Source organism: Perca fluviatilis, chromosome 1 (genome assembly GCF_010015445.1).
Source record: "Perca fluviatilis chromosome 1, GENO_Pfluv_1.0, whole genome shotgun sequence".
NCBI classification, from domain to species: Eukaryota; Metazoa; Chordata; class Actinopteri; order Perciformes; family Percidae; genus Perca; species Perca fluviatilis.
The window spans coordinates 7,839,015-7,849,911 of NC_053112.1; positions in this window are offsets into that span (position 1 = coordinate 7,839,015).

Here is a 10,897-nt window from a genome sequence, read left to right on the forward strand (position 1 = left end):
AGCTTTCAAGATTGGTAATGCTGTTCACGCCAATTCAGAGTTAATTGAATTATTGAATTATTGAGTTATTCTACTGTTAACAAACAATGAAATGGTAATCAATCATGTTAACTAATTATTAGTAATGTTATCATTTGTTATTTTAACAGTTTATTGTTAAAAACATCATAACATTTTATATATTATAATAAATTTGTAAACTGTTGACAAAAACATGCATTATTTGGATAGCTATTATAAAGTTGCAACTGATAATTATAATGACCTTGTTAATGGTTATTGAAAACTTTTTAAAGAATCTAATATTATTTAGATAGCTATTCGTTGCAATTAGTGGAAACTTTGTAATAGACACACATAATGTTTACACTTTTTAGGTGGCAGGAGGGAAAATCCTCAACATTAGTTGTGTTCTGGTTTCAGAATAATGAAGACAGTTGGAGAACAGTTAGATACAAAACAGGATGTAGGCTCTGGATGATTTATTTCTTGGCAACTATTGTGTTTTTTGCAAATGATGCGCAGATTTTTAGGCATTCTGTAATGAAATGACTTGAAAAATAATGCACCTCTCTGCCGTTTATGGAGCATTGCCCCAGACCCTCACTAGGTTTGGGCCAAGCTCTGAATATTTACGTCTGGCTTCGCCCCTGCAAAAAACACTTGTTTGCATTGGTTGAGGTACATTGTACACAGGGTGACTCACCTAACATCATCCTCCTCTAACCCTGATGACATTTTTCCCACAGAAACCGATGACATGAAGTTCGGGTTGCTGGTGGTATTGGCGGTGGCTGTTCTGGTGCCCAGCCTGTCCGAGGGCCGGACCGTCTCCAAATGTGAGCTGAAAGAAAAGCTTGGGCAAGCGATCACGCTGCCCACACAGCTTCAACAGTTCAAGGAGCAATACCTGGCAATAGGTGAGGAGAATAAAAGAGTCACAAAACTACCAAAAAGAGACACATATTAGACAATATTTCCACTTATATATATCACTTTTTTATTGAACTTCTCTTCTTTTTCTTCTTTGTTTCCCTCCATCTGTGTGCATGGCTTGTTTGTTGCAGTTATCTGTGAGGTGAACAGCCGGTCCCGTCTGAACACCAACCTGGTCAAGGTGTTCGGCAAAGGCACAACTACAACCACAGCCGTGCTAACAACTCCGGTCAAAACTCTTGCACCACAAGTAAATGAAACGACCGCTTCACCAACAACTACCCAACTGAATACCACCAGAAGAACGACCACCGCATCAACTACCACCACACCAATCCCAACAACTATACAACTGAATACCACCGGAACAACGACCACCGCACCAACTACCACCACACCAATCCTAACAACTATCCAACTGAATACCACCGGAACAACAACCACCGCACCAACTACCACCACACCAATCCCAACAATTACCCAACTGAATACCACCAAAAGAACAACCACCGCATCAACTACCACCACACCAATCCCAACAACTATACAACTGAATACCACCGGAACAACGACCACCGCACCAACTACCACCACACCAATCCCAACAACTATCCAACTGAATACCACCGGAACAACGACCACCGCATCAACTACCACCACACCAATCCCAACAACTATACAACTGAATACCACCGGAACAACGACCACCGCACCAACTACCACCACACCAATCCCAACAACTATCCAACTGAATACCACCGGAACAACGACCACCGCACCAACTACCACCACACCAATCCCAACAACTATCCAACTGAATACCACCGGAACAACGACCACCGCACCAACTACCACCACACCAATCCCAACAACTATCCAACTGAATACCACCCGAAAACGACCACCGCACCAACACACCACACCAATCCCAACAACTATCCAACTGAATACCACGGAACAACGACCACCGCAACAAACACCACACCAATCCCAACAACTATCCAACTGAATACCACCGGAACAACGACCACCGCACCAACTACCACCACACCAATCCCAACAACTATCCAACTGAATACCACCGGAACAACGACCACCGCACCAACTACCACCACACCAATCCCAACAACTATCCAACTGAATACCACCGGAACAACGACCACCGCACCAACTACCACCACACCAATCCCAACAACTATCCAACTGAATACCACCGGAACAACGACCACCGCACCAACTACCACCACACCAATCCCAACAACTATCCAACTGAATACCACCGGAACAACGACCACCGCACCAACTACCACCACACCAATCCCAACAACTATCCAACTGAATACCACCGGAACAACGACCACTGCACCAACTACCACCACACCAATCCCAACAACTATCCAACTGAATACCACCTGAACAACGACCACTGCACCAACTACCACCACACCAATCCCAACAACTATCCAACTGAATACCACCGGAACAACGACCACTGCACCAACTACCACCACACCAATCCCAACAACTATCCAACTGAATACCACCGGAACAACGACCACCGCACCAACTACCACCACACCAATCCCAACAGGTGCTACAAATTCAACCCTAGGCACAAACGGAACCAGGGCTGGCATCAACAGAAGAAAGCGTGACGCAAGCAATGAGGAGTCTGACTCAGCAGAGATGGACTCCAGTGAGGAACCATCCGGTAAGAAGAGCAGTTTTTCTCTCAGCCTTTACGGGATCTTCAAGATATCTGAAGAGACTGATGGCAAGGAGAGCACCAAGGCGAGCAGCAAGGAGAGCAGCAAGGAGAGCAGCAAGGCGGCGAGCAGCGAGGAGAGCAGCAAGGAGAGCAGCAAGGAGAGCAGCGAGGAGAGCAGCAAGGAGAACAGCAAGGAGAGCAGCAAGGCAGTGAGCAGCAAATCCAATGAGGATGAAGACAGTGATAACAAGGATGAAGACAGTGATGACAAGGATGAAGACAGTGATGACAAGGATAAATATGAGGATGAAGACAGTGATGACAAGGATGAAGACAGTGATGAGAAGAATAAAGACGAGGACGTGGAAGGTGGGGAACATAAGAAGGACCAATCCAGTGAGGAGAGCGAGCAGTCGTCTCTCGGCCTTTACGGGCTCTTCCAGTTGGCTGGCGAGACCTTCTGCAATTCTGGTTATCACTCCTCCAAAAACAAGTGCAACACAACCTGCGATGGTGAGTCTTTGAACCCGACACATACAGACATACATTTAAATGAGATATTTTGCATTTTAAAAACTGTTCTTTTTCCTCCTGAAGCCTTCACTGATGACACCATTATGGATGACATTGATTGCTTTGTGAAGACTGATCAGTGGAGGTATGTATCTGTACCTCAAAATGATACTGCTATAGATGGATAGTGTAATATGTTATTTTATAAGCAATGGGAGGTGTATTTACAGCATATACATACATACATTTACATACACACACACACACATATATATCTTTACACCCTTTTTAGGTATGTCATATTTGTATTTATGTGTCAAAGTTTAATTCTTTGCTATGCAGATATTAAACCAGCCATCTCTGGTAGCATTTAGCAGCCATGACTTGCACAATTGCAACCAAAGTTATAGCTAGTCAGTATATACAGGGTTAGGCTATATCCTCAAATTTAGATCCTCACAAAAATGCATTTTTTTGCAAATTCATACCGTTGAAAACGTTAAACAAAGTGAAATGGCACACATGGTGTTCAGCCTGTCGTACTAAATTCACATATAAACATTATCTTAACAATAAGGGTTTAAGATGGTACATAAAAATACATGAAATCAGAGTTAACTTTATTGCTGAATACAGTGTTTATATACAGATCAAGTGAAATCACAATGAAGATTATATTGTATGGAAATTCTGTATCCAGCCAGGAAAGTTACTAAGAAACAAAATATAAGTGCAGGCATTTAACTTCAAACAATGAAGAGTAAAGAAACATTACAGTTATGGAACCATGTGCTGCTTACTGACAAATTAATAACTGCTGTTTTAACAAATTGTTTCACTTTTTCTTTGTCACAATAGGTTGTTTTTGAAGTCCGCCTCTCGTCTGTGCCAAATTGGCACCAAGAACTACTTTGACGAGTGTAAATGAGCAGCTGACACGTTTTCCACCTGCTGCTGAAGCTGACACCAACAATCATTTCTTCTTCCTTCAACGTGACCTTTGACCCTCATGGTTTCATCTCAAACATTGTTGAGCATGTCACAGTTTTTAATTTTAATCAACCTGTGAGATTTCTATAATAAAGTTATTTTGTTTCAGTCCCTTTGTGTGTGGATTTGCCCACAAAAAATCACCAGAACTTGAAGTTGAACTGACAATCTTACTGACAATCTTATTTTTGCATCTTCTGCTATCTATAACTTTTCAGTAAACATATTTAGCAATTTAAGATTTGTGTTTGAGAACATGTTTATTATAAAAACACTGATTCAAGGTAACACTTTATAATAACCAATTTACTATTAACAAACAATTAAATTATAATTAATAATGTTTACTAATTATTAGTAGTGCTGTAAATGAACAGTTTATTGTTACACACACACATACATATATATATATATATATATATATATATATATATATATATATATATATATATATATATATATATACACACACTCACCTAAAGGATTATTAGGAACACCATACTAATACCGTGTTTGACCCTATCCTGTCACTATGGGCCAACATTTCTAAAAAATGCTTCCAGCACCTTGTTGAATCAATGACACAAAGAATAAAGGCAGTTCTGAAGGCGAAAGGGATCCCCCACACCATTACACCCCACCTCCACCAGCCTGCCCAGTGGTAACAAGGCATGATGGATCCATGTTCTCATTCTGTTTACGCCAAATTCTGACTCTACCATCTGAATGTCTCAACAGAAATCGAGACTCATCAGACCAGGCAACATTTTTACAGTCTTAAACTGTCCAATTTTGGTGACCTTGTGTAAATTGTAGCCTCATTTTCCTATTTTTAGTGGAGATGAATGGTACCCGGTGGGGTCTTCTGCTGGTGTAGCCCATCCGCCTCAAGGTTGTTCGTGTTGTGGCTTCACAAATGCTTTGCTGCATACCTCTGTTGTAACGAGTGGTTATTTTAGTCAAAGTTGATCTTCTATCAGCTGGAATCAGTCGGCTCATTTTCCTCTGACCTCTAGCATCAACAAGGCATTTTCGCCCCCCAGGACTGCAGCATACTGGATGTTTTTCCTTTTTCAGACCATTCTTTGTAAACCCTAGAAATGGTTGTGCGTGAGAATCCCAGTAACTGAGCAGATTGTAAAATTGTAAAAAAAAACAGCCCATCTGACACCAACAACCATGCCACGCTCAAAGTTGCTTAGATCCCCTTTCTTTCCCATTTTGACATTCAGTTTGGAGTTCAGGAGATTGTCTAGACCTGGACCACACCCCTAAATGCATTGAAGCAGCCGCCATATGATTGGTTGATTAGATAATTTCATTAACGTGAAATTTAACAGGTGTTCCTAATAATCCTTTAGGTGAGTGTATATAAAGTTTGGGGTCACTTATAAATTTCCATTCCACTCCATTATAGACAGAATACCAGCTGAGATCAATTGCATTGTTTTTTTAATCAGGGCAGCAGTTTTAAGATTACATTATGTGCTTAACATAATTGCAAAAGGGTTCTCGACTGTTGTAGAAAGAAGTGGCTGATCTTTAATGCATCTACATCTACATTATCAGCAACCATTCATCCAATGTCCCAAAGGAAAATTCTGTTAACTAATCTGATATCATTTTAAAAGGCTAAAACATTGGAGAACCCTTTTGCAATTATGTAAGCACATAATGTAATCTGAAAACTGCTGCCCTGGTTAAAAAAATAATGCAACTGATCTCAGCTGGTATTCTGTCGATAATGGATAGGAATGGAAATTTATAAGTGACCCCAAACTTTTGACGGATAGTGCATATAGATAATGATTTTATATAATTTAATGAAGGGCAAAAAATGTATCATTGCTTTACCAAGCATTTACTAACCAATAACTAACTATGAAAAACATCAGTCGCAACTTTACAACCACCAGATAAAGTTTATAGATGGTTTACAACCCAACTAGTAACCCTTGACAAAGTGTTAGGAATATCTGGTCCATCTATCTATGGAATGTTTAAAGATGTTTTAAAAATGGTTTCTTAAAGGTTTACAAAAAATTTTGAATCATTACCTGATACCTAATATAGTATATGAGGGATATAATGTGTGTAACAATAAATTGTTAATTTACAGCACTAATAATAATAATTATTGATTATAATTTCATGGTTTGTTAATAGTAAAATGGCTGTTTGCTGACAGTTAAATGACAATTAACTAAAGATTAAGTAATTATCAATTTACCATCTATTGATGATGGTTATTATAAAGTGTTACCCAGTAATAAATTTTTCTATGATCCTCCAAAGTATTTGGGAAAAAAGACATGACCCTTCACAACAATTTATTGCTGCCTTCTGTACTTGTTTGCGCTTGGCAAAGATGTATAGATAACCACTATTTCTTTTTTTTACAACCATGACATACATAACTTAACCTTTCTCATCTTACACATCACACTCTTACACATTTCAGTAGATTTACTCAAGAACACTGTTGTGGAACCACAGTAAGCATGGAAACTAAATGCACACTTCCTGCAGTACTGCATTACTTCAAATACTAAGTTACTCCTCTAGTAAACTAGTATTCACATGAAATAAAACAATAGAACATTTAGACCATTCAACAAAGCACACTGGGTAATAACCCATATTGACAGCTGGCCCGCTTGCGATGCGGTCCCCTTACAGGTTGTCTCATTGGAACTACAACTGGAAACTTTATATATATATATATATATATATATATATATATATATATATATATATATATATATATATATTGTTTGTCTGCTATTTCATTACTAAATTTACTTCTGAGAATTTTTTATGCAAGAAAATTAAATGATGAAATTATGAAAATTGAAATACTTATTTTCGTAACAATCAAGTTTCAAAAACAGGAGTTCTGCGGTGCGTTGGTCCTATCACAATAACTTCAGTTTTGTCTGAGTTTAACATCAGGAAATTGTGGGTCATCCAGGATTTTATATCCTCAATACACGTTTGAAGTCTTGCTAACTGACCACTTTCATCTGGCTTAATTGACAGATATAATTGGGTATCGTCTGCGTAACAGTGATAGTTAATTGAGTGTTTCCTAATAATATTACCTAGAGGAAGCATATATAAGGAAAATAGAATTGGTCCAAGCACTGAGCCTTGAGGAACGCCATGGCTAACTTTAGCGTGCTTGGAGGATTTATCATTAACATTAACAATTTGGGATCGCTCAGAGAAATAGGACTTAAACCAGCTTAGTGCGATTCCTTTAATGCCAACTAAGTGTTCCAGTCTCTGTAACAGGATGGTATGGTCAATAGTGTGAAATGCAGCACTAAGATCTAGTAAGTTGCTATGTAGAAAATCACATAACTGATTAGCAACCACCTTCTCAAGGATCTTGGATAGAAAGGGAAGGTTAGATATAAGTCTATAGTTTGCTAAGACCTCAGGATCTAGGGTGGTTTTTTTCAGAAGAGGTTTTATTACAGCTATTTTAAATGACTGCGGTACATGACCTGTTAATAAGGACATACTGTATTGATCATATCTAGTAGTGAAGTGTTTACCACGGGTAACGCTTCTTTGAGTAGCCTCGTTGGGATGGGGTCCAAGAGACAGGTAGATGGCTTAGCTGAGGATATCTTTAACATTAATTGTTGAAGGTCTATAGGATAAAAACAGTCTAAGTATATGTCGGGACTAGTCGTTCGTTCTAACGGTCCTGGATTTAAAGATGAACTGTTAGAAGTTAAGTGCAAAAGGTGATGAATTTTATCTCTAATTGTTATAATTTTATCATTAAAGAAGCTCATGAAGTCATCACTACTCAGTGCTAGAGGAATAGATGGCTCAGTAGAGCTGTGACTATTTGTCAGCATGGCTACAGTGCTGAAAAGAAACCTTGGGTTGTTCTTATTTTCTTCTATTAGTGAAGAGTAATAGTCTACTCTGGCTTTTCTTAGTGCCTTCCTATAGGTTTTGAGACTTTCTTGCCAATCCAAACGGGATTCTTCCACTTTGGTGGAGCGCCACTTGCTTTCGAGGTTTCGCGAGATTTGTTTTAATTTGCGAGTTTGGGAGTTATACCAAGGAGCTATTTTCCTTTGCTTTATCGTCTTCTTTTTGAGAGGAGCGACAGAGTCTAAGGTCGTCCGTAGGCAAGTCGTAGCACCGTCTACAAATTTGAGAGGGACTAAGGTTAACATAAAGGTCCTCTGTTATGTTAAGGCACGACATAGAGTGTAATGATGTTGGAATATCTTCCTTAAATTTAGCTATAGCACTGTCAGATAGGCATCTGGTGTAGAAGCTATTATCTAGTTTAGTATGGTCAGGTAGCAAGAATTCAAAAGTAATTAAAAAATGATCTGATAATACCAAATTCTGCGGAAATATTATTAAATCCTCAATTTCAATACCATATGCCAGCACAAGGTCGAGGGTGTGGTTAAAACAGTGCGTCGCCTTGTGCACACTCTGACTGAAACCGATTCAATCCAGTAATGAGTTGAAAGCAGTAGTAAGGCTATTGCTGTCAACATCCACATGGATATTAAAATCACCAACAATAAGTACTTTGTCTGATTTAAGTACTACACATGATAAAAACTCTGAGAATTCAGATAAAAATTCAGAATACGGACCTGGAGCTCGGTAGACAACAACAAATATAATTGGCTGTACTGATTTCCGTGTTGGATGTTGAAGATTAAGAATGAGACTTTCAAAAGAGTTATAATTTAGTTTGGGTTTAGGGTTAATTAACAGGCTTGAATCAAATATGGCTGCAACTCCCCCTCCTCGGCCTGAGCCTCTAGGAATTTGAGTATTAATATGACTGGGAGGAGTCGCTTCATTTAGACTAACATATTCTTCATGGCACAGCCAGGTTTCGGTAAGACAGAATAGATCAATTTGATTATCAGATATCAATTCATTTACTAGTACTGCTTTAGAAGACAGAGATCTGATATTTAGTAATCCACATCTAATTTTCCTATCCTTTTCTATCATTGCAGTGGTAGTTTTAATTCCAATTAGGTTGTTAAGTATTGCCCCTCTATTCACCACTTTGTGTGGTCTGTTGTTGATTATAATTGGAATAGTACTAGTACTACATGTTACTGGAATAGTACTAGTACTGCACGTTACTGGAATAATACTAGTACTACATGTTATCCTGCAGAAAACATTTTCAGATTCATCCACTTGTATAGTGCTATCAGGATCAATATCTGGGGGACATGAATCTGTGATATTTTCAACATAATGTCAATACTTGCCTTTCAGTGTGGTCGTTATGTTGTCAGATAGCATCCTGGCTCCGTGTTGGTTTGGGTGGAGACCATCACGCTTCAGCAGGTTGGGCATCTCCCAGAACAAGTTGAAGTTGTCGACACAGGGAATGCTCAGGGAAGTGCAGAGTGGTTCCAGCCAGGTGTGGAGCCAGAACAGTCTGGGTCAGACCCATCTGCTAGCGATGGGCGACCGATACTGAGATCTACATGGAAAAGTATGCACCAAACAAGCCACTTTAAAATGTTGCTGTTTTCATGAATACAAAAGTTGGGTGACCCTCCCCCCTAGACAATATTTTTTAGGGTGACCCTCCCCTCAACAAAGAATAAAAAGACATGACCCTCCCCTGTTTTCCTCTGGTGGTCCAGTCCATAAATACCGAATGGTCCCTAGTTCTCATAACGTACTGTAAGGCAAGGCAACTTTATTGACAGTATGTAGCACATTTCATCAACAAGGTACAGTCATTTAATTCAAATTCCTCCATAAAACGTTTAAACAGAGTCGGGCTGTGTGGAAAATATGTAGTGTACGTAGCGCATTGTTCAACATCATTTTGGGTAAATAAACAGTAGTGTGTGACTTTTCAGATGACTGAGCTGTAATGTTAAACAACACTTCCTGAGAGCCTCCTTTGCCTGTTAGAAACGTGTAACCATGGTAACACCTGTAAACCTCAGCTCTAGCGTCATCGCAAGATGCCTATTGTTAATAGTATTACTATTGAATAATAGTGTGTAAAGCTGCTTACATACTTACCAGACGGCCGACCGTTGACAGAAAAGCCAGTCGAAATGATCAGTCTCCCCGTGTTGGTCCAAAAAGTGCCACAGAACACACCAAAAAGACGAGACGAGACGTAATACATCTCTATAACAGCAGGCGGCGCTGATCTGTATTGTTGCCCAAGAAATGAAAACCGGCAGCTGATTGGACGAACGCGTCACGTGGGTTTGTTTTCTCCGGAAATTCAAAGCCAGACTGTCATGGCGGCCGTTCAGAATACGATCTCATATTGTACTAAAATAGTTCACTGAAACATGTTTCTGAAAACATTTTAAGAGAGAAATAGGCCGTGCAGTTGCTGAATCTGTCTTCATTTCAGCTCAACAAAGGTCAGTTTAAAAGATTTTCATCAGATTTTGAGAGACTCTAGTCACCTCATCCCGCTCCCCAGGTGAGTCCCGACTGCCCTGCCGCCGACTGAACATGTCAGATCGGCCAAAATGAACGCCGACAGCCCCCCAGACTGACGACAGCACGGGACACACCGAACAGACTCGAGTCACTGACCTCGCCAGACTGTCCAACGGCCGATAGTCGGCACCTTAAGAATAGAATGTCCTGTATTCTGGGATGGCCTCGCTCTCTACTGTTGTCTGGCATGTGTAAGATAAGACATTTTCAATAACTGATGATTTGGGTTATAAATAAAAAAATTAAAAAGCGAGAGATGAA